This window comes from Typopeltis vanoorti, chromosome 15 (genome assembly GCF_054136105.1).
Source record: "Typopeltis vanoorti isolate ZY-2024b chromosome 15, IOZ_Tvanoo_1.0, whole genome shotgun sequence".
NCBI classification, from domain to species: Eukaryota; Metazoa; Arthropoda; class Arachnida; order Uropygi; family Thelyphonidae; genus Typopeltis; species Typopeltis vanoorti.
This window is the reverse complement of record NC_143563.1, coordinates 63,854,116-63,880,580: the sequence shown is the minus strand read 5'-3', so window position 1 is coordinate 63,880,580 and position 26,465 is coordinate 63,854,116. Positions and strand designations below refer to the sequence as shown.

General features: G+C 36.1%; 1 protein-coding gene across 5 annotated transcripts in view; it reads right to left on the bottom strand.

The window, feature by feature from the left end:
* LOC150098821 (zinc transporter ZIP10-like) overlaps positions 1 to 26,465 on the bottom strand; it is a 208,440-nt gene that overhangs the window by 110,388 nt on the left and 71,587 nt on the right. For 2 of the 5 annotated variants that reach the window (XM_090405725.1, XM_090405728.1), the window contains exon 1: positions 23,271 to 23,502. The exons of 2 other annotated variants lie outside the window; for them this stretch is intronic. The gene's annotated coding sequence lies outside the window, so the exon portion shown is untranslated. Of the gene's footprint in view, positions 1 to 23,270; positions 23,503 to 26,465 lie in introns of those variants that run through there. One more of the 5 variants, XM_090405726.1, reaches the window with a different exon arrangement.

Here is a 26,465-nt window from a genome sequence, read left to right as displayed (position 1 = left end):
GGTTTCAAATCAAGTATCCCAAATACTCTGGTTTCAAAATTGAATGTTTGTTAGCTAAGTGTGAAATCTCACGTTCCTACTTTTTTTTTTTTTTTGGTTTAAATTGATCACAAGTTCGTTTGAAACAGAAGAGCGTTCTAAGTTCCATTTTAGTCGTCCACTGGAGGAACTTTTTATAAACCTTTTTAAGCACGGGCAAGCAGTTTTTTTCGTCTCGTAAACTCAAGAAAATCGACTGTATAACCCACACTCTTTCAGACAATATAGTTTAGGATTAGGATCATGAGATGCCATCACTTGTCAGCCGCCTCTCTTCGTTGGATGCCATGTATAATTAATCTTGGGCCAGCAATGCCTGATACCAGTGGAGATTGAACACCCCCCCCCTCCAGTCTCCAAAAGTTAGGCTAAAATGGCTTGCCTACTCCCTACAGGGGAATAAGAGGCGTTACCAGATTTATTGTATTCATTTACATTTTATGAGCTATTTTTTTTTACAAGAAGTTATCTCAAAGGAACAGTAAACAGTAACCGATAAAATAAATGAAGATAAAGAAAAATTTGTTCTACAAGTTTGGAGTTAAAGGCTGTACGGGTAGCAAATAGTGGTGCATGTCTTTAAAGATAAAATGGAAAAATTACTGATGCTAGTTGTAACGAACCAGTGACCACAAATATATATGTAGAAAATGTGTGCAGTAAAAAAAAATTAATCTGCCTGAAAGAGTAAATCTTCTAGGGAAAAATCTTTATTCAATTAAATTGCTCTTTGTACAAAGTCAAATTTTTAGGGATCTCTCAGAGAGGCCACTGCAGATGTGAAAAGAGATTTATATTTTATATATCAATCCTACACGAGGTTTCAGAATCCACAATATATTAGTACCTTGGATTGGTGAGTGAGCAGTGTTTAACAAAGAATCCATTAATATTTCGTTTCAACAGCTGCAAGTCGTAATTTCTGAGGCATAATGCATGAGGAGAGGATGCTCCTCTCGCAAGAATAGAGGGTGGATGAAATGAAAAAAGGAGTGCGAAAAGGAGATTCGATGAGTTGGTAGTGGGAACGTAAATGGATACTGAACAACTGTTGTCATGCCATTATAGGATTGGCGGAAATGAGGGATGGGAGAAATAATGACAGTTCAGTGGAATACTGGTTATACAAACATCCGCAAAAAAAAAAAAAAAAAAAAAAAAAAGACAAAACGATATCATCTGTTAGATACTAGTTGGGGGTGAGTGTGTGAGCGAGAGATCATCGTTTAGTATAGCTGTCCACTTGAAAAAAAAAAAAAAAAAATCAAAAATATTTAGAGATGCATCGCAGTCTCCAAATGTGAGATCCATATTCTCACATTTGGAGACATTTGGTAGGGCAGTTTGGAATATGCGCTGCAGCAAAAAAGATACCAAGTGCTTAGAAGGTTGTGGAAACTAGACGTAGTATGTTTGTGCCAACAAAGATTAAAGATAAATGCCAGTCTAAGAAAAGATTTGGTATCGTTTAGCAATCCGGATATTATAAAGCGGTGGGGTCTTTTTCTGCAAGAAAAATAACAACTGCACTGAAAATGACTGTTCCATGTGTACACAGATGGGTGATGTAGACAAGACTTGATGTCGATCTAGAATGGCAGATCCAAGCTGGTGATCACTAATCAGTTGGATCTCCACTGGTAAAATAAATAGTGCTTTCGCCATTATTTGGGAGAGAAACTGAGTGAGGATGAGGACAATGGAACAAAAGTATGATAAGCTTATCTCTTATCATAATACATTAAATATGAACTTCCATACTGTGGGCGAGATTACAAATAAGCATACAAGAGTGTGCAAATGATATATATAGGGCAGGTATTAGTTCTGAAAGATACATTTGAAGTACAGTTGGGACATGGTACTATCAGGGGAAAAAATGACACTCTGTTGCTGGTTTATTCAAGATTATTCTGTCTTTCTAGTAAGAAAGATGTAGTGTATGTTTCTGATGATGACTGGTCTTGTCACGTATACAGGACTAAGATTGATACCATAAGGTCCCCTTTGTTATTATAAATAGGGCTATCTGGATTGGTGAAAGGGGGTAAGCACAAAAGGACAGAATTTGTACACAATAGCCTTTGCAAGAGACCAGAGGACATTGACTTCCATTTGTGCAAGAGGAAAGTTTCTAAAACTTGCATATGAAGAGTGGAAACAGCAATCTGGCCAAACTGTCAGACTGCTGTTTCCACCTAAGTCACGGAAAGAGGCTAAGAGTATGACGTTCTATGGATTTGCTGAAAAGAGAGGTACCTTCCACAGCACACTTAGAACAAATTAAGAAAAAAAAAAATTGAGAGGCGAGCGAGGAGAGTCGTTATTCTGGTTGGTAGTTGAATGATTTGCATTGAATGAGTAAGCACTACTGTGGCTAAACCGATACGCCTAACATGAAAATCATCCTATGTGTAATTTCACATGCACATCATAATCTTCATCCTTTCTTTCATTCATTAATTTTTTGTTGCTTTTATATACGCATACATATTAGTACAACATTGTTAATCAGATACATTACATCAATTTTTAGTTAAACCTATCCTCCAGAACTATCTATTTTTTTTTTTTTAAATGTCGCATAAATGCACGCTTCGTAACACATTTATGACAGCTAATTCCACATATTTTCAACCTTAACAGCAAAAAAATAAACTCGGTAAAGATGAGTACAGTATGAAAAAAATATAAGATCTATTTACTTTCCATCTAGTACAGCTTCAGACAAGCTAAACAGACTGCTGCTGTTATCTTAAATAGACCCTGAACTAACTTCATCTAAATCTCTTCCTGTTAGCTAAATTCAACAAATTACAACTAATCGATCGATTCTCATAAATGATACAATCCTCCCCTTAGCAATTAGCGAGTTCTCGAAATATCTTTGATTCTCTAGATATCCACTGAAAACATGGATAAAGTTGAGAGCCATAATTCCATATTGGCCCGACCAGACTTGTATAGCTGTATCAAATTCATTCCTATAAACGAGAATCTTTCTTTAATTAAAGCAACAATTTGCACGTTCCTATTTGCCTTAGTCACAAATCCGGAACTTAAATTCATGAACAATCAAAATACCCAAAACTTTTATTCATAAACCCAGTCCATTCAACTTTCAATACATCCATCTATCTAATACCAGCTTATCAAATGACAAATGCATTTTTTACACATTAGATTTTGAAGTGTTTCTTTGTCGCCTTTTCCCAATATTTTGAGATCATATTGTAAAAAACTTAGGTCATTCGAACAACCATTAAAGTTTCAACGTCATCGTCAGTTTACGTATCATTGTCTTGACTTATGCGAAGATAATTCTAAATTTATTCCTAATCTTTTACGAGTCAGATGTTTGGTTGGCTTTCATGGTTAAGATTACGTCATCCGTGAATTACGCAAGAAATTTTTCCGGATTCAAAATCCCCCCCCCCCTTCATTGCAGACTGTTATCCAAATCTTTGTCCAGAAATCATGTGATAAACAGACAATTTCTTCGTCCCCACCCTTGCGAACAAGTTTCGCAAAACGTAAATATTTTAATATCTTGATTTTATGATACCAAATGAAACAATGAATATTCAGTATTATTAAAATAACACTATAATTAAAATAGTCAACTTTTATTATACCATATATTGATACAAAGAACAAAGTGTTCATCCAATGAATACAGCATATAGAAAGGTAGTATCGTGTTCACAAAAACGAGTTGATCCTAGTGAAAACCATTCCTCAGGAACAATAATTACCATTATTTCTTCATCTGTTCTAAAAGCGATATGTATTGAGCTTCGTTTTGAAAACAGGAGTAATTTGAAAGCAGGAATGTGACTTTGATGGCAGGGCACGTGAAGCCAATAACTCCTACATTATTATTATTTATGATTAGTGAATTTCAAAAGCGCATATGTGTGTGCAAATATTTCCTTTAAGTTTACTATAAACGTTTTATTTCTCTGTTATTCTAATTTGTACTTGGTGTTAGATTACGTTTGCAGACTAACAGCAACTTGCTAATACCCAATCTTTAAACTATCGAAACTGGTCAAAAAGAGTCATCCGTCAGATGAAATTAAATTATTTAAAAACTAAAAGATCTTTTCTTTCGCTGATGTGCAGACGGTATTAAGGGGTGAGGGGGGGGGGAGAAAGATCTGCTTTCTGTCAAAATCATCTCTCCTTTTCTCCCAAGAATAATTTATAGACAGACAAAGGAAAAGTAACTGATTTGTATAACTTTTGCTTTCAATGGTTGTCTGGAGTGTTTTGTTTTATTTTTGATATTTTATGAAGCTGTCTCGAGTGAGATGATTCACATCCAAACAGCTGCGGTTTTATCGCCAGTTGCAATGAATTATTTGTAAGTTTTCGCACATATGGTTCCTTTCATAAAGACAAATAAAAACATTTGTATCCATCACACAAAAATAAACTAATGTACACGCGTTAGTTTGTTTTTAATATGGATGATCGAGTAGTATGGAAGGAGAAATAAGCAATTTATCATCCCCCAAAACTATTCGTTCACACAGTTAAATATAAAATATGAATTGCTTGGCTGCACGTACAGTAAATTCTCTTATTTTTTAGAGCTGTAACATCATAATCAAGGTTCCACGTAATACCACTTGTAATTATTTATTAATAACGGAAGCCATACAAAACGACGAAAAATCAAGATACGTGTCTGATTTACTTCTGCAGTCTGACAGCAGAAACAAATTTTATTCATTCTACAAATAACGAAACACATTTACAGGCAAATAACAAGTGTCTTTGTATCCATCACACATGAAAAGAATTTCTAAGCATCATAAAAAGTTACTCCCCAGATTACAGGCATCTCAACAAAAAAAAAAAAAAAAAAAAAACGAAAAAAAAAAAAAAAAAAAAAAACCGAATGTTTCAGTGTCATTATAGCAAGTGTGAATACATCAAACTGTTGTTTGGAACAAATTAAAAAAAAAAAAAAAAAATTCTCACAAATTACGAGAAGCACCTCCAAAATCAACTCCATGCCATTCACTCATTAAATGTATTTAGTTTGTTAACTATATATTCTTTGATCTGACTAATTTGCATACCGGGAAAACTGGCCTCCATCATACGAGTCTTTCTTCCGCAAAACGGGCAAAGAACACCGAGCAATTACCTCGATGGACCTGTGGTTTCAGTCAGGATTTCTCCATGACTGCAGGTCGTAAAGAGTCCAGCTATTCCTGTCTTGGACCTTTCTTCTCCATTTTCTTCCAACTTTCTTAATCATTGGGTCTTCCCACCTTAAGGCTGGTCTTCCAGGTTTCCTTTTGGTATCTCTCGGATACCAGTTTGTAACTGACTGTCCATCTGTTGTCTCTCATTCTGGCGAGATGTCCTGCCCATCTTCTTTTGCTGTTGTAGATTGTTTTTATATCTGTGAGTCCAGACTTCTTCCTGATTTCTGGGTGTCTTACGTGTCTATTTTATTTACTTTGCACATTCTTCTTTCTGTTGCACGTTGAGTTGTTATTAAGCTTTGTTCTTCTTTTAAAGTTCTGTTCTATGTTTCACTGCCATAAGTTAATGCTGGTAAGATGTGACCATTGAAAAGATGGGCTCTTTTGTCTATATCTATGTTTTGGTTGGTAATTGTTGATTTTATTTTGTTGAAGGCTATCCAAGCAACTCTTTTTCTCCTTGCTATTTCATTTGATATATCATTATTCATTTTTATGGACTGGCCGAGGTAGATGTATTCTTCAACTTTTTCGATGGTGTGAGAATCTAGTGATTGTATGATCTTTACAGTATTTGTTTTTCACCCATCTTGTTTTGTCAGGGTGTATTTCCAATCCAATTTTTTGGCAGTTTTGGCTTATGTTATTTAGCATTGATTCTAAGAGTTTGGGTGAGTGAGATATTAATACCACATCATCGGCGAATAATAGGATATTTAATATTTCACCATCAATGTTTATTCCATCTTTCATGTCAATTTTTCGAATGATGCTTTCCAGAGTAGATGTGAAGAGATTAGGTGATAAGACATCACCCTGACGTACTCCTCTACTTAAGTTAATTTTAATCGGGTGATTGAAACGGGTGATATTTGTTGTGCTTTCTTTGTAGATATCTTTTATGAGTTGGATGTATGCTTTTTCTACGCCTTGTTCTATTAAAGCTTGGAATACTGCGTTATGCTCAACAGTGTCAAATGCCTTTTTAAAATCTATAAAAATAAGACAAAGTGGGATCTGGTATTCTCTGCATCTTTCTGTTAGCTGAGTAATAGTTTGAATGTGATCTATTGTTGAAAAGCCTTTTTTGAAACCAGCCTGTTCTTTGCAGCTATTTTCATTGATGGAGGTTTGTATTCGGTTTAGGATGATTCTGGTGAATATTTTATGTGTGTGCTAATAGACAGATAGGTCTGTAGTTACTGATGCCTTCTTTATTACCTTTTTTATGCAGAATTATAGTCTTTGATGTTTTCCATTCAGTAGGTACTTTCCTTAATTGTATATATCGGGTAAACCTTTCTGCTAGAGCTTTAAAGAGTATTTGTCCACCCATTTTTAATTCATCAGATTTTATACCGTCAATTCCTGGTGATCGGTCATTTTTCATATGGTGGATAGCCATTTTTATTTCTTCAGGTAGGACAGATGGTGTTTCCAGATTTTCCAAATTTTCGTCTGGTACTGGAACTGTGATTACTTGTTTAGATGAGTAAAGGTTCTCATAAAACGATTTTACTATTTTTTCCATTTCACCTCTGTTTGTGTGTTTCCTTGATTGTCTATGAAGGCTAGGCTATTGGCAGAAGCAGCTAGGCTCCGCAGTAGCCTAGCTGCTTCTACCAATTTTGTTGTTCTATATATGTTATAGTCGTCTTTGATATTCTGCCTCAGTTGTTTACAAATAATTTTATATTCTAAACAATCTTTTCCTGCATCTTTCAGTATTCTTCTTTTCTTCAATAGTTCTATTGTTCTTGCTGATAGGCGTTCCCTGGTCTTAGGAGGAAGTTCATACGAAGTTCTTTCTTTGCAGTTCATTAATTTATTGTTAAAGTTTGTTAAATCTTCGTCGATGTCATTTTTTAATTTCCAGTCGGTTTCTTCCACCTTTTTTCTAAATTCTTCTGGGTTTATCTGTTTTGAGTTTTTTTTTTTATGGTTGGACTATGCTCGTATGCGTTCTTCATTTTTTTTTTAAATGTTGAGAGTGGCTCTTGGACGGTGGTCTGAATGAATGTCGCAGTAAGTTTTCCCAATGACTTCGATATTTTTTTATTATTCTTTTGCAAACTGTTAGGATGAAATCAATTTCATTTCTTGTCTCTCCATTTGGAGATTGCCAAGTCCATCTTTTTCCGGTTCTCTTTTTAAATAAACTATTCATAATGTACAGCCTTTCTGCTTCTACAAATTCTGCCAGGAGTTCACCTCGTTCATTTCTTTCCCCTTTCTCCCACGGTCCAATGTATTTTTCTTCAATAAATCCTGTACCAATCTTTGCGTTGAAATCTCCACACGCTATTGTGTATGTTGTTTTTTTCAGTAATGTTTCTCGTAGGTGTTCATAGAAATTTTCTATTTCTTCTTTGTCAGCTGTTGAGGTGGGTGCGTAGGCTACTATTATTTTTATTGTTATGGATTCTCCAATTTTTAATATTAGTGTTCCTAGTCGTTCAGAATGGATTGTACAAGAAATATTTTTAGTTAGCTTTTCATTTATGATGAAGCCAACTCCTCCAGCCCTTGTAGTGTTATCTGGGGCTCCCAGGAAAATTTGGTTGCCATTGTTCCATTTTGCTGCTAATTTAGAGCTTCTTCAGGTTTCACAGATAGCGAGGACTTCAAACTTTACATTTTGCAGTTCTTGAAGCAGGAAATCAATATGGGAGTCAGAAGACAGAGTTCGAGTGTTGAAAGAACCAATAAATAGGGTCGAATTTCCAGATGGTGGTCTACCTTCCTCTGCGAGATTCTTAGCACCCCCTGCTCTTGAAGATTTCTCACCACCACCTTGGTGGAATTGCAGAGTCGCGCAGGACTGGGGGCCTTTTTCTCCTTCTACTTGCTGGCATCTTTACAGTGGTCTACAGCACTTCTCCTGGCCATGGTTCTGAAGTGCGCCTTTGGTCCACGGCTCCTTATTCATTATTCGGAGCTGCCCGCTTGGGCTTCCCTCATCCGCGCTTGGTAGGGGTGAGGTCCCCTCCCCCCAAGACACGAGCAATTAACATACAAAATACATTTAATGCTTAGATTGCGGCTTCTCGCGATGAACCCACATAGAAGTAATAATAATAAATTATTGTTATAACTATATTTTGCATATAATGAACATCTTGTGGCGCCATCTGGTGTATATGATACGGTGTACGTATCATTACCTTGATTTTTCAATGAATAAGCGTATTAAGTTATATTTCAATGAGTGAATAAATGAACAATCACTGATAATAATAATCCATGAAGTTAACTTTTAATCTGACTTCACTAAAAACGAAAATAACTCATTTCCCGTTTAATGAATTCAATGACATTCTTGCAATAATCTTCACAACAAGCTTAAATTATTGCTGTTCGAATTATGCAGTTTTTAACTGCATTTATGGCTTAAATTATTACTCGTTTCGTAATTTAAATTTAAATAATTACTGAACCTCACTATATTATTGGCAAAATTCAATCCAAGGACTTTATATGCATTTAATACATAAATCAGCTTCTAGTAACTGCAGGTGAGAAACCGTCTCGGATATAGCAGTTTGCTTCGAATATATACAGGGTGGTTCAAAATTCCAAGTACAAACTTTGAGGGGAGATAGAGAACATCAAAGTCAACCATATTCACAGAGGAAAGCATGACCGGAAACTGGATAGTGTAAAAAACTTCATTAGGCGTAACTGAACAGTTCAATAGCAGCTGGATACATAATATGGTAAACGAGGTGCATGTCTGCCATCTTAGCATTCGTAAAACGACGCATGTTCTTCGTACGACGTCGAAAGCTTGAATGAGGAAGCCCCAATTGCTCACCTGGAGCGCTGGCGAACAGCGCCACCTATCATTTTCGGGTGGGGTTTCCGGTCATGCTTTCCTATGTGAATATGGTTGATTTTTTATGTTCTCTACCTCCCCCTCAAAGTTTGTACGTGGAATTTTGAACCACCCTGTATATTTAAATAGCATTACTGACGAATAAGGTAAAATGACCTCACAAACTGTTCTGCAGTTAGTGGTCGGCGAGTGCGCGAGAGGGAGCAGCTGTTTGGTTCCTCCCCCCCACCCGTTCTAATCAAAATAACGGGATATTCCAGTCGCTCACATAATGTGCCAGACAACTGAAAGTAAGAATTTCGTGTTTAACTTGCTCAACATCTGTCAGTGCGACTGATACTCTTTCCTATTTGGAGGTCCCGAATGCAATTCTCATTTGAGAATCCGAAGTGTCATTAATGAAAAAAAGTTATAATTTATCAAAATACCTGCCAATCGGTTGCATGTTTACTGATAAAAATATGCTAAGACAATGTGAAGTCATTAGCCTCAATATACAAGTAGCCTAGTCGTGAAGTAACTTCACGTGCTTGCTTATACTTGATAAAGGATTAAACAAGATATAATTTCTTGGCATCTTTAATTATACCCAAGTGAGAAAACTTTCTACAACTGATAAAACCCAATTGCTAACTAAAATCCTTCAGTGTTGCCCAGTCTTAAAATTAAAATTATGGGTAGGAATCAAAATAACGCATTGCTGAGAAAAACAAAATGGTAATCATAAGGTTAAACAAAATAAAATTCTTTCTTAACAAAAGAAATTAACTTATATCAGTAAATAAAATATTCATGGAAGAGGATAAAAGTTCATATATTCCCATCAAGCAACAAACGGATGTTTGAAGGTGGTTTTTTTTTTTTTTTTTTTTTTTTTAAATTATTTATTTTTTCTCTCTCCTCCTGAAAATGTTAACAGCTCACTGAGTACGTGGGCGATAGTGAACTACTGTATTTCCGTGTTTCAAGTTTATGTGCCGGGGTGGAGCACTAGTACTTTACGAGCCGGAATCCAGGTTCTCCGCAATTAAATTACGGATTATGGTTTTTTCCGAGTAGCGCGAGCAAAAGTTGGAAGATGTCCACATTTTTCATTTCTGTATATTTAGATTTGTGTTCGATATTTATCCAAAGAAATATGACAAGCCTGATTTGATAGCCATTCAAAAATGGTTATTATATCAATTTTCTCGGAAGAGATAGGCTTCTCAATGCTATCATTGGCTTGCGGTTCCCCACAAATTTGAATCCCCTCCCCTTTTTAATGAATGGTAGGGTACAAAGATGTTTGTTGTTCATGTCATCTTCCCTTTTAAAAAGGTATTAGACTCAATAACTTCTCACGGCCGAGTAACTTGGCTACTTATCTAACTAATACTGTCACAAGGCCTTAAACCAATCTGGTATAGTCTGCTATAATACCAAGTTCGATCTATAGCCTGTTTGCTTGTTTTGCGGGAATAAAAATTTCACCGTAACATTAAGACCCCTAGCTAAAAAGTTTCTCATAAAAAGTTCATCAAGAAAAGAATCGAGTTGAATTTACGTTTAGCAATATTTTTATCCAGTTTGGGGTAAAAAACATTATGAATAGTATCCCAGAAATGGAAAGACCAAACAGATGATGGAGGGATGAGACCAGAAAAAAACAAACAAAAAGAACTAATTATATGAAGAGCCAAAGGCTTCAATTCGGCGACATGAACTTATTTAAGTTAAGGGATATTACAACCCCATATTGTTTCTTAGCCAAACAAGAAACTCAAAGAGTTTCATGCCGAATATAGAAACTATATAAAGTTCGGCGATTCCAAGCGTAAGCAAATACCTGGATAGTGCAGCACCTGACCCATTTGATAGTGCAAGCTGAGACAACTCATAGCAAAGGTGGAGCAAGATCCGCTCACTATTCTTGGTATTTACCCATAATGTGAACTTAGCTCGCAGGAGTTGTATTACTGTTCTACATTATGAGAGAAAGTCGCTACCCAGACCGGTTTCAACCTTTATTGAGGTCTCATTAGTGAGTAGGTAGACCTAAATAATACCAAGTTTGTAGTGAACAGACCTTACATACCCTACTATAAGAATTGCCAAGAAGGTGTCCTAATAAATCACTAATTATATGAAGAGCCAAAGGCTTCAATTCGGCGACATGAACTTATTTAAGTTAAGGGATATTACATCCCATTACATCCCCATATTCGGCTAAGAAACAATATGGGATATAATATCCCTTAACTTAAACAAAATGAAGTTCATGGCACAGAAGAATGGTGGAATTTGTGAGGCCTTTATCGCTAACGGCGGACATCAAATGGGTGACAGAAGAAAAAGAATATTTTTGCATCACACTAAATCAGAACTCATCTCACACTAGATCAATGGTTAAAAATCGGGATCGATTAAACGAATTTCCCTTTATTAGAAATTGTTTCTAGAACGGCATTAAAAAAAAAATTTCCCCTTTCTGAGAGTGTGTCCCCGACCTGAAAAGTTTGAGAAATAATATTCATATTCTCATGCTAAAGGTCCTAACACTTGATAAACCACTGTGTATCTTATCACTTCTAGAAACTTTTTTTTTTTTTTTAGCACAATATAACAAGGGAAATATTTCATTTCCCTTTCATCAACGAAACAAATGCAGTATTATATGGGGCGGTTCCTTAAGTTTCCGACCTGACTAACTTTTAGAGGTGATAGAAAGAAAAGAACTGTGTCACTTTTCAACATAATCTCCCTTTATTTCAACACACTTTTCACATCTTTGAATTAATATTTCTATTCCCTTGAAATAATAGTCTGTACTGTTATCTGCAAAATTGCCTAAAACCGCATCTTTCACCTCATTGTCATTGCAAATTATCTTCCTCGATTGAGAAGTAGTAGTTGCTAGATGCGAGATCTGGGCTGTAGGGTGGGTGTTCAATCTCCTGGAAGCCACAGTACCTCACTGCAGCCTTCGCAACAATAGCCATATGGAGTGGAGCATTGTCGTGAAGAGCAGCGAACATCATGACTCAGCATTCATTCCTCTCTCTCTCTCTCTCTCTCTCTCTCTTCTTTATGGCGTCGCGCAGTTTGTGCAGGAGTGAAGCATAATATTCTGCATTCATGGTGGTATTCCTTTCCTTGAAGTCAATCAAGAGAATTCCCTGGCAACCTTAAAATGTTGTCATGATCTTCTTGGTGGACTGAGTGACCCTGGCTTTTCTCATCGCCACTTTGCGCCACTCCATGGATTCCCTTTTGGAAAGAGGATCATAATAAAGGACCATGGTTTCATCCCCAGTGACAATGGATTCCAGCACTTATCTCTGATTCCCTTGGCAAAGCTCTAAAAACTTGTGGGGACAGGTCACACAATGCTCGTGAATTGAAGAGAGAGGTCGGGGCACTCACTTTACAATGACCTTAGTCATGTGAAACTTCTCGTGAATGATGCAAAAGATGGTTGTTATAGAAAGCTCCAACCTTGCTGAGATTTCTTTGAGCCTCAGTCGTCTGTCATTAAGCAGTTCCTCCTCAACAAGAGACATTTTCCTCAGTCATCACTTCCACAGGCCGACCATCACGAGGATCATCTTCGATGCTCTCTCTTCCTAGGCGAAATTGTTTAGCCCATTCCTTCACGGTGGAATATGAACTAGAAGCTTCCCCCTAAACACCATCCAATCGCTGTTTGATAGCACTTGGAGAAACCCCTTCTTTGGTGAAAACTATCACAGTACGGTAATCAATTTTTAACATTACAGCCACTTAGAATGCCACGTGTTAGTCAAACTAACGCCTCCAACTGAATGACGCAAGTAGGGTTGAAACTGGTACACTAAGCTCTCCATAGATGGTGCTATCTTTCACACACGGCGTTTTAAAATTAGAGTGAATTTTGTATATCAGGCCGGAAACTTTGGGAATCTACCTCGTACTTTTTCATTTATTAATGACAAAATGCTGCTATGCTGGCCGTCTTCAAATTAAAATACAAGTTTGCGGAGAGCAAAGAACCATGTCATTGCTCATCGAGTAACGTAGTGCACTACGATGGTGGTCTGAAAAGTTCTCGGCCTCGACCATAGATGGACTGTGGGCACAGTTTTTTTTTTTTTTCTAAGTTCGTACATCTGTCATGAGCATCGATGTGGAATTGCAAGTCATTTTATCAAGTGTTTATATATATATATATATATATATATATATATATATATATATATATATATATATATATATATATATGTTTATATATATATATATATATATATATATATATACACACACACACACAGCTGTCTGAAGCAAAAGTGTTGTCTGTATCCCCCCTTGAAATGGATAAAATTGAGTATCGTGCAGTTATAAAATTATTTGTAAAAGAAGGTTTAACGCCAAAAGAAATATATTCGAAGTTCATAAAAGTTTATGGGCATTCTTCTCCTTCGTTTTCGACAACAATTAAGAAATGGGCTGCCGAGTTTAAACGTGGCCATACCAGCCTTGAAGATGATCCACGTGAAGGACGTCCAAAAAGTGCAACACCAGAAATCATTGATCAAGCGCACAATATGGTATTGGATGACAGGCGAGAAAAAATGCGTGAAATTGCTGAGACTATAAGCATTTCAAAAGAACGTGTAGAATATATTTTACATGAAGAATTGCAAATGAAAAAGCTTTGCGCAAGATGGGTGCCGCGCTTGCTCACAGCAGATCAAAAACGCACTCGCATGAAAATCTCTGAACAGTACTTGGAGCGTTTTAACAAGAATAAAACTGATTTTGTGCGTCGATTTATTACTATGGATGAGACTTGGATTCACCGTTACACACCAGAATCAAAACAGTGGACAGAAGCCGGTTGTTCAGCGCCAAAGACGACAAAGTAATGGCATTGGTGTTTTGGGATGCTAAAGGCATTTTGTTTATTAATTATCTTGAAAAGGGTAAAACAATAACCGAGAATATTATTCCGATTTTTTAACCAGACTAGAGGAAAAAATTCGTGAGAAAAAGACCCGGTTTGCAGAAGAAAAAAAAATCTTTCATCAGGACAATGCACCTGCTCACAAAGATGTTTTGGCAATGGGAAAATCAAGGGATCTGCACTATGAATTGTTGGAACATCCACCCTATTCCCCAGATTTGGCTTGATTCTTCGAATCAAGAGGTGATTGCAGGTGTAGAGAGGTATTTCACAGATCTTACTGAGAACCACTACAGGGACGGGATAATGGCGCTAGAATAAATGTATTAGTATTAAGGGATCCATATTGAAAAATAAAAATAATTTTGAAATTATAAAAATTGGTTTCTTCATTGTTAGACCGAGAACATTTCAGAACATTCTTGTAAATATAGTACATATAAAGCAATGTTTCAAACTGTTCTGGCTGCAAATATCTGCTCAAACACCCAAGTGCAGAGGAATAAATGCGAGGGGGGGGGGGGGCAATTACACTTGTGTACAAAAACTCGAGTTTCGTACTCCCCGATATTTCTTTGTATGATAGAAAACAGCGGCTAAAAATCAACTAACTGTAGGCATCTGTCAGTGAAGCTACGCTGTTGAAAGCATTGATCGTCTTGTCAATATTCAAGTGCGGTATTAGTGTAGGCAATATAAGTTAACTTGACTATGGAACCAAAATATATAAAAGGCGCCCAATGTTAGTTGTTTTTTTTTTAAAGTATTTTATAAATAATTTTTAAACCTACGTTTAAATTATTACTATCAGTTTTTCACCAGCTAATCTTAGTTTTCAGCAGAAATTCTGAGTTTTCTGAATGTTATTCTGTCTTCAGCATTTTTTCCCCAATTACGCAATCGTAATATTATTCTACTTTTATCTTTTTCGGTTTCTAAGGCATGTTTCTACAGCTAAATTAAATAGGATGGGTGAAAGGTCATCTCTTTGTTAATAGCACAAGGTTCAGATTTAATTTCATTAACAATACGCTTCGGCTGTCAGTGGGCCTGAAAATTTCATCAAAATTTTCAGGCCCTTGAATAGAATTATAACGGATTTTATTATTTTTTTCTATAAGTTTCCAATGAAAATAGAATTATAACGGGGGGGGGGGTTATCAAGCAGTTAGTGAAGGCAAGACTAGCAATGAAAATTTCGTCTCATTTGTTAACTGCACACGTACAAAGATATGCACGTACTGTACAAAACAATAAAAAAAAAGGCTTACAGTAAAAATTCCTGGAATTGACGTATCCTTGCAAGAACTATCATGAGGTCTGCGACAAAACCTACGTTATTAACAGAAATATGCAGGTTTGTCGCGGATAACGTTCTCGCAATGAATCGAAATGTTTCAGAACGGCAGTTTTGTCAAAACCGGACAAGTGCGGTGTCTAACATTCAAAAGTTATAAACGCATTTATTAAATTTCACCAGTTTAATGAGCTGTGCACTTTTACCTAATTTTGCCACTGCAAGAAAAAAAAAAAAAAATCCGATTGAAATTTAAATGATCGGATTGAGTATTAATAGAGATCTTTTTATTAAATTCGACCCAGTCGGTACTGGAATACTATCAATACGAATCAATTTGCCAAATTTTGCTATTAAAACTGAATCATATGGAGAGGGTATGTCTCTCTATGTGGTTCAAACTTTATTAATTTCCAATCAATCAGAGCAGAGTTATTGAAAAAAATAATTTCGACAAGTTTTCTCGTTTATATTCCTGCACGAGTTTCCGTAACTCAGTTGGCATCGACGATACCTTCTGGATGAAAATATCTGGATTTGAATTCCCGTCTAGTACGAGAACGATCATATGAGCTTTTCAACTGAAGGTAAACTTCACGGTCTCATAAAGGGGTCAAAAAGGTTTTTCATCCGATAAAACAGGCAAATTAGCCAGCAGAAAATATATAAATCAGAGACATGATACACTGACCTTGGCTACTTCGGCTATAAATCAAAACACAAGACAAGGAAATGCAAAAAGTACGACTGAAAAAGAAAAAAAATTAATAACCAGACAATTTTTTTGCAAGAATTCCAAATTTTGACGAAATACGTCCAGCTGGGATTCTGATTAACTTGCGTGCAGAAGAAAAGTGCCTTCATATTTTGCGCAACGTCCCTCATCCAAGATAGAAAGCACAATACTTGGATCAGAACTAAGACCAAGGTGAGAGACATTGTAACAGCCATTAAAAGATCCAAATGGCAATGGGCAGGTGTCAAATTGCAAAAAGTAGCATTCAAAAATGGACGAAATTGACATCTGAATGGTATTTCAGAGAAGGAAAGAGAATTACAAGAAGACCAATGAAATGGTGGGAAAATGAGATTAATGGCTGGAACCCACTGGCATAGAAAAGCTCAAGCTATGAGGAATGGAGGACTGTGGGAGAGACGACCATCATCCAGCAGCGAACTGAAAATTGCCGATCTGACAGTTTTCATTGGTATCTTTTTACTTTGCACCCTAGTTGAGTTTCCGGTTCAAACAAAGTAGTGCTATCTTATATAAGAACTAAGATTTTCCAAATAGTCTATCAAGGGCTTTCTTGATATGCCTATGGGTAAGGTGCATTGTGCCAAATAATGAGTCACATGTTTGTAGCTGGTATAAATTGGAAGCATATGATCCGTAATTTGTTGACAAATTGGGGCATTACAGATCAATAGTCAGTGATACCATACTGAAATGGAAGCGCAGGAAGTAAACTGCAAGTGCCGGTGGCACTTGCAGTTTACACGAATACGAATCTACAAAACATATTTGGAAACAAGGCTCAAAGCACGGGTTTCCATGGTAGGACCGCAATATGAAGCCCCACATTACCCGAACCCACATGCAGCGTCGTCTTCAGTAGCGCTAAGAGTGTGGACAGTGGGACCTGGAAGCTTGGAAAACTGTATCATGGAGCGACAAATCACGCTACACTCTCTACCGAGCAGATGGCCGGTGAACGTCTCTTACCAGATTGCGTAACCCCAACTCTAAAATTCGGAGGTGGCGGTGTGATAGCATGTTCTTTTTTCTTTCTTTTTTTTTCCCTAGTTTGGCCTTGGATCTCTGTTTGTGGTGCCACGAACATTTAACTCCGAGAGGTATCTGAACATTCTGAATAATACAATGCTTCCTACTTTGTGGCGTTTCTACGGAACTGACCACTGTCTCTTTCAGCATGACATTGCATCGTCAAAAGGCTGCTGCTGTAACCGTTTCTGGACATGAACGTCACCACACTTGACTGGCCTCTAGAGAGTCCTAATCAGTTCCAGTTCATCAGTGGGATGAACTGGAACGTCAGGTGAGGTCAATGGACGTCTGCTCCACGGCAGTCCAGAATCTCATTACATGCTTACAGGAAGAATGGTCCAAAATTCCCATTGATCGCCGATGTTAGTTTTTTTTTTTTTTAAGTATTTGATAAATAATTTTTAAACCTACGTTTAAATTATTACTATTAGTTTCATTCGTACGCTTGTAGAAAATATGTCCTGTAGAAAATTAACTAATTTCCTACTCATCCTACTAGCTAATCAATACCTGTTTGGCATGATCATTTTCATCGTCAGGTATATGGAATAGAGGCTTTGCTAAATGTCATTACCTTGATCCATTTATCTCGTGACCTCTTCATAAAGAGTATGCAGTTATAGTTGAGCTTTCTTTAAAACTTGGCGTGTCCTCAACAAGGTCTTTATTAAGAATAGCCTCGATGTGATTTCTAATTTTTGTCCTTCATTAGCTTGTCTACAACGTTAATATGACTAGTCTACGATTTTCAATTATACGGGGATCCTCCCCTCTATGAACTGAAATAACCTTTGCAAACCTCCAGTCAAGGTAATATTCTCAATCTTAATAAAAAAAAAATAAATACTAAATAATACATTTAATATAATCAATCAGATATTTAAATAACGCATAATTATTACACAGCAACTAACAAAACGCGTACTGGAGGCTCTGTCGTTCAATCATCGAGACGTTTGTCCTTCGGTTGGAAGGACTTAGGTTTTCGAAATCAGTGATGACGTAAGAAATCATCATACAGGCTGATAAGTAGCATGGTTTTATTTTTTTCCATTCTTCAAGCAGAAACAAACCGGCCCCGTTAGCACAAGCAAAAACCCAATACACCCATCTTAGTGGATACAACAAAGGAGTGCCAGCCGGGTGAATTCAATGAATGGATGTAGGAAGTCAAATAAAAATTAAAAAGAAAAAAAAAATTAAAAAAGCGTCCTCTGAATGTCGAGAATCTGGTTTTGTCTGATTACCTGAACATCAAAAACTAACACTGTCGAGGCTACACACACACACACACAAGTAATATATATACAGGGTGTTCGGGATAAATTTGACAGTTTCGTAAGGAAAAAGAAAATCTTCTTTGTATCTATTAAATTTAATGAATTGACAAAAAAACATTACAGGCAGAGTTAATTACAATACTATCAACAAGATTTACTCAAAATAACCACCATTAGCATCGATCACAGCTTCAATTCTGCTTCGGAACCTCGAACAAGCTGATACTACAGTCTCCCTGGGAAGGGCCGCAAAAACTGTTTTAATTTTATCCATTAACTGGGCTTTTGTATTACTGGAAGTGCGATTGGTGTCTTTTTCAACTGCGCCCCATACAAAATAATCCATGGGGTTAAGGTCTGGGGAGTTTGGAGGCCAAACATTTGGACTGGTGAAGTCGTAGAAATTTTCAGACAACCATTTTTGACTTTTCCCAGAGGTGTGGCAAGGGGCCGAATCCTGCTGCCATACATACGGCCTGCCATTGGCTACCCTTGTTATCCAGGGCTTGACTACAGTTAGCAACTCCACGAACAAAGCCCGAATTCCAATGCCAGGGTTCTTCAACACCTGTTCCTGAAGATTTGCGAGGAATTCTGCTGTACGAACGCAATCAGATCGTCTGCTAGGGATCTTTCTTCTTGCTATATCCTCGTAGTCACCATTGCAAGTCTCTAGTTCATGCCTGATTGTTTTTACTGTATTCAGGGAGCATTGGGCAGCAGTCGTAATATCCTTATTTTGATGGCGGGCACGAATCATCATGATACAAGTTATTCTCTTCCATGATTCAGGTGGGTTCCAGCTATCCATCCTTTCTGACATCTTGTATATGAATGAAGAAGGGTCCAAACTTTTAAATGAAGAGAAGTGTGTGTTAATACATGTAACTTACGGAAAAATATAATTAATTATAAATATGTCAAATTTATCCCGAACACCCTGTATGTGTTACGGTTAAAGTGATAAATCCGGTTATTATTAATAATTACCAGTTAAAGTGAATAATTTACGAGAATTAATCACTTTAACCGGTTAAAGTGAATAATTCCTAGAGGAGTCTGGTAAATGTAATAAAAACATGTTTATAGGTTTTCATTCTCAATAGAAATTATAACAGCTTAGGTTAGGTTAGTTTATAATGAAAAAAGTAAGAAAAGTACTTCTTTTGCACTCAATGAAATCAGAAATTATTATAAACTAACCTAAACTTTATTGGTTAGGTTAGTTTAGTAACCTAACCAATAAAGTAAGGAAAGTACTTCTTTTGCACTCAAAGGTTAGGTTAGTTTATAATGATTTCTGATTTCATTGAGTGCAAAAGAAGTACTTTCCTTACTTTTTTCATTATAAACTAACCTAATCTAAGTTGTTATAATTTCTATTGAGAATGAAAACGTATATACAAAACCTATAAACATGTTTTTATTACATTTACCAGACTCCTCTAGGAATTATTAATAATTGCCGGTCAAAGTGATTAATTCTCGTAAATTATTCACTTTAACCGGTAATTATTAGTAATAACCGGATTTATCACTTTAACCGTAACATATGCATTCTATAGAATGGAGCATGTAGGAAATAAATTACCTCCTGGTAGCGTTACTATTGCGAGGCGCACGCGCGCGCACACACACCTTTTTACGTGAATAATTACTTCGATAGTCACCATTTTTATGAACTTCTATGTTCCTCATTAAGCAGATTGAGAAATGTATAAACAATGAGCATATTTTAGGCAAAACAAACTGTACATATTATAACGTGATAACAACAGCTGGCTTAAATCGAACATCAATGATCATTTAAATAAGTGGATCCACTAAGAGCTAATCTGGTAAATCGCGGGGAGCCAGTGTAATGAATGGATGTGGATAGAGATTAGATATACATAATCCGTGTTATTCGAATAAATTCTTGATGATTTTCTTCAGAGAAAACCTCTGAACACATACCATAATGTTAACTGCTTTTGCATTCATTTTCCACTGATAAAGATAGTTATGACAATCTTTCCTAACTTATTATTGATATTTTTAGTCATTCTGGTTAAAAATGGCATTATTAACATTTTATTAATGCATTCATATTATATTATATTATGGAGAAATAAAATAATAATAACACCAAATCATTTTCAAAAGAGGATCTCAGTTGATAAACAAGACCCTCTAACAAACTTGCGTCTTAACACAGAATTAAACATTTACTGTTGTATAAAGTCAGAGACGATCCTTTCCTAGCCGGCAGTAAAATCACATTGATGTGTCCTGGAACTCACAAAAAAGATGACTGTCCATACCATCTTTCCCTCCTTTCCAAGAATCTATTTTTGTGAAGATTTGTCCATATAATTCAGTAATGTTTTTGTCGAAAAGGGCAATTATACGAGCACAACAGTCTGACAAAAGGAAAGGGAGTTAAAAATAAAATAAAAAATAAATAAAACCTAAAATTCCTGGAATTTTCCCTAAAAAAAAAATAAAATATAAAAATAAAGAAATTATAAAATTTTGGTAGTACAGTCGGTGAATGCACATTGTAACAATAACCAATCATAAATGGATTTAACCCGTTTTTCTGTCATTTAAGAAATTAATGTGCATTATTAGCTGGAAACGTTTTGTTAGAAAATTTTAATCGCTTAATTCGTTATGAATATTCAGGGCATCAGCTCCTTATCGGGCTGATGAAGTTGGAGAGGTTGTGTATTAGTAAGTTAAGGTTCTGAACATCTAAAACAAGTTTCATTTGAACAGCAAATAAAATTGGAATATGGACTAAAAATGTTTCCAGTACGTATTTCTCTCCTCCCCTTCCCCCACAACATTGATTTAGTATAAGCTTTTGCAGCTTCGTGTGTGGGAGTAATAAAAAATAAGACGGGAAAAATTGTAATTGCAGATAAATGCAACGGTTTTGCTTCCTTATCATTACTGAAATCCATACTTGAACTTCCGTAATGATAAGCGGGGGCGAAAGTGAGATATAAAATCCGAAAACTAGCATTCCGATACATGCGAATCACCAATTTTGAGAGATAAGATAAATTAGAAGAATTTGATATTTTGAATATCAGGCGAATCTAAACTTTATCGGGGGGGGGGGGGGAGTGAGTGTGTACACACACAATACACTGCTTTTTTATTTATTTATTTATTTATTTTTTTATACAAACCCATAAGTGTCGGCACTTATTCTACGCTAGTAAGAAAAAAATTGAAGAAATTTTCAAGGATATGAAAATAAAAATATCAGCAAATTAAGTATATAACATGGTTTATTAAATATAAATTTATTCTACAATTATATAAAATAAGCAAAATGTATACGATAAGTTTTAATATAATTTTATAAAGCAAATATCTTAATAGACGTAGTGAAAAAAAAAAATGTTACTTTAATGTGAATTAACTTATTCGCAGGTTAAGTAAAATAAATAAATATATATATCGAATATTACAATTTTCTAAATGTACCGCATCCAATACGTGTGTGCGCGCGTGAGAGTGATATGGTAGAAACAGTTACGGACGAACATCTCGAAACGTCGAAATTTACGAATCTTCAACACTTCTACACATCCAGGCCATTGATTTAGTAACTTATTTAATACCGTGTTGAACCTCCTTTAGCGACTGTTAATACCGATCCCTGTGCATAGTTCGCCGAGTATGGATCAGGAACATCCTTCATTAAATGCATCGGTCAATTGCTGAACACAGCAAGTTCTTTTTGTCCGCCTAAGATGAGGAGATCTCGTTCTTCCTTGTCTTACGGCCACAGTTACACCTCTTAGAAAAGCAATGTGTGTGTGTGTGTGTGTGTGTGTGCGCGCGCTCTTTTTTAGAGCGATTAAATACCTGGGATATCTCACTTTTGAGAAACCAGTCAGCTCTGCTGTTTTCAAAATCGTGGCTCCAGCCAGATGGGCACCCAGAATAAGCCCTTTATCGAGCTCCGAAAGATCCTTTGTTTTCCCCATTGTGATCAACACTATGACGATTACTGATCAGGAACATTATTAAATAGTTGCCTAGAACACGTGATGATGATGACTAAGTAATTTGCATATATGCTGCGTAAGTGATGTTTATGTGTATATGCATAAGTTATTAATTCAATGGTCGGTATGTGTAGCCAGATTGTGAAAAACTAACTTCGAAAAAAGAAATGTTAACCTCATTGCATGAACGCTGGCCTGGTAGGACGACGGGCTAGAGATGCTCCACATCTCCAACAAATAGGCTGTGGCTTCTAATCCTATTGCATGTAGGTTGTCTTTAGTTAGTAGTAGGTGAATTTCATTGCCGTATATGAAAACTGATATTAAAAATAAATAAATAAAAGATTTATTTTCATGCACAAATATTTGCGCTTGTAATTTTTGAAAGACAACTATTAGACTGAAAATTTTTATCATACGCTGGGCACCACCGTAATAGAAAGATCAAAAAGGCGATACATCGCAACTTACAGTATTTTATTCAGAGTTTAAGCAAGCAATTTCGAAATTCAATATTCTCCATTAACTAAAAATGAATAGAAAACTTGATAACTTTTTTAAATCGAAATAAAACATATCCACACAAAACGTATCTCTGTTAAAGCCATTAATAGGACTATTCTGCCGACAGATTTTTAAACACAGCAAATTCCTTAAGGGATAAAAATATTCTTGAAAGGTTATGAAATAAATAAATGTTCGAATAGTAATTAATAACAATAACGCAAAATACCATTAATGATTTTGAAACAAATGTTGCATAATAATATTCATGACTTGTAGCCGAAAGTCGAAACACTGAATAAAAGATACAGTAAAGGTAAGCTTACGCCTAATCTTCGATGCGAATAAATGTCCTTTAAATCTATATATTACATACCTAGCCTTACCGAATTTCTATAACTCGTGATGAAGTTGGGGAAAGACGGGACACCACTGCACTAGATGGCATGGAAAATCGTTTGCAAGAAGAAAGGCTGCGTTCCAGTGAGGATGACTGCAGCAGCTGGACAAATGCTTTTCCTCTAAGGTTCTATGATAACCAAACTCTAGTTTGCTTGATATTATAACATGTAACACTCATGCTCTTGATCCTGTAAATTTTATCAGAGTAATGCATGAATTATTCCCCCCCCCCGCCTTAAATTATTCTAAACTCTGAATAGTTTCAGAGCAAAAAATAATAAGAAGTCTATTGAGAAGGTGTTAATCTTGTACATTCCCACGCTGCTGTGCAAAGTAACATTTCCTGAAATTAAATCTACTGCAATTAGAGTTTGATCTGTTTTCAAAGAAAATGCTGAAGATATTATTTCTGTCATAAGAGATGAAAATGAGCTAAGATGACTCCAAAGATGATCGTAAAAAGAGAAAGTGCTTTCTCATCTGGTCCTAAATGTCCGACAGATTTTGAAGTTCGAGCTGACGTTTATTAATATTCTTCGCGAAAACATTAGTTTTAAATAGCAGACAAATGAAATATTAAACCAATTATAGCACCAGTGAAAGTTGTGCATTTCCCTCCTCGATTCTGTTTAAATAAAAACTCCGAATATTCAAAAGATACTACTTATAAGTGGAATTAAAATATTTGTTCCATTTATTTTATTAACTAATGCGTTTTGCCAATATTTAATATAGTTATTAAAGCACAATAAATACGAAAATACTCGAATGATGAATATTTAAATTCACGTGTAAGGTATAAATCCCCTTTTTTTGTATTCACTAAAGCCTACCACCAATCATTTATTATCTTTAAAGATAAGACAGTAAGTACAAATATTTTTCTTCATCTCCTTACGTGTTAGATACCCAATTGCTTATCATAACACAAAGTAATATGGCTCATTAGAAATCTAATTAATGCTCTAATGCCTTTTATTCCTCAGAGTATAGAGAGGTCCTTTAGTCCTAAATGTCTGAAGACTAATAGATAGCCAGTTTCTATTCTTCTCGTATTACTAGTGAACCAGAACTATCAATAAGTCAAAGATTTCAGGAAAGAGAGAACGGCAAAGAACCGATGCCATCTCAAGCCCTAACACCCTCCTTCACACCGACTTTATTTTCCAGTGCTAGAGATCGACCAACTCAGAAATAGATAGCAGAAAGGCTTAGGTTCCTCTAGTTGGCGACTAGAATCGAACTTAAGTCTTTCTCCTGGAGGCCTAATGCTATGGCCATGTAAACACCGTTTCCATACAACTACACGGCCATCTTTCTCCTGGAGGCCTAATGCTATGGCCATGTAAACACCGTTTCCATACAACTACACGGCCATCTTTCTCCTGGAGGCCTAATGCTATGGCCATGTAAACACCGTTTCCATACAACTACACGGCCATCGCACTTGACAGACATTAACATGCATAGCATGTTAATGTCTGTCAAGTGCGTGTATTCTTTGGTCAGATTAACTGTCTGGAATTGCCTCAGAGGTCTATCCAAGAATAGACCTCTGAGGCAATTCATATTGCCAGATGACAAGGCAGTATTGTTCAACGATTTCGAATTTATGAATGCATTTTTTATTTGAACTATTTGTAACTCATTTTAATTTTTGGCACTATTACTTCACTTTAACAGGAAGTTTTTCGTTCGTGGTATCGGCTCGCAGGTTGCACGGTACTCTACGTTCCCATGCAACAACAGTATTGTTGCGTGAGATCGCAGAACGCCAAGAGCGATGGTAAAAAAGGAGGTGCATACGCTGCCTCTAGGCAGTATGTAGTTCTGACAATAACACTAAATTGGTCAGCCATTACATGCTAAAACGCAAGTTAGCGTTTACATTTACACCATGTCTGAATACAGACAAAGAATAAAAGGGGGAGCAACGAAAGTAGTACAAACAGCGACAGGACCGAAAATGAAATTGTTAGCCATTATTTGAATTACGACTTCGTAGTAAACGTGAAGTTCTGAACGAACACAAGCTCTTCCGCTAGAGTTGACGAGCTTCTAATAATTAACATCTACTCAAGTGATCAATTACATCGATACCTAAAAGCAACTTAAAATTTAAGACAAAAATCTTAAATATATTTTCGAATGGAATGTATTTCTAAATGCGTGGTCCTCGTCAAAACTGGAGCATCAGATTTTATGTACAAACATGTTTAAAAGAAACGGCAACTAAGAACACATTCAACATATAACAAAAATAGTGTCTGAAATCTGACAGGTCATCACACCACGAGCGGTATGTTGTCACACGCAGCAGATTATAATATAGGTTAATGATCTTTGAGTGAAATAAATTCTTCACATGCCTAGTTCCCAGTCCTACAACTGTTCCGATATGGAGAGTATTGTCACGTAACGATGTCAAACAGATAATGGAATACGTTAAATTCAGGACCACACCATCTTTATCTGTGACAAAATAAAACTTTCTGAGAAATGCTTTCCTAAAGTTTCAGGAACGTTGAACTTCCTGGTTACTGCACTTTGTTGAATGATAATAAGAGCAGTATTACAGAAGCAGGCTGCAATCACACAAAAATATTTTGGCTACAGACTCAAAATGAAACCACTCCTGTGCAAAAGCATGTGCTCGTCTTATGTATTGGAAACTGCTGAAACGACTTGAGGAATGGGCAAAACACGCTCACTGAAAGTAACTGCTCTAGAGTTATTTTGATTTGGCTCATAAGTGGTACAGAAGCGCTGATCTATTGATATGTGCGCCAAAAGACAAAAGTACACAAACCAAAACAGTAATTCAGAAACAATACTTTTTTGAAGATCTCGAATCATGCTTTGGTATCATGATTGCATGAGTATGTTTGGAGAGGGAGGAGTTCAACATACTGACTCGAAGGTTCGAAAAATTAATTTCTTTTAAATATATGCAGTATTCTGAAACATTTGGTTGTCGTTCGTACTCAATTTGTGCTACTTTGTTGAAATTGCTGCAAATGAAATGTTGGAAGAATTTTCAACCTAGAACAAACGGGTCGATATAGATTTAAGGCCTGTTTATCTTATGACATTACAGTGCCGCTCTTGGTGTTGATTTAATTAATAACAAGCAACTGAGAACTATGGCCAGCGCATTATGTTTGCTAAC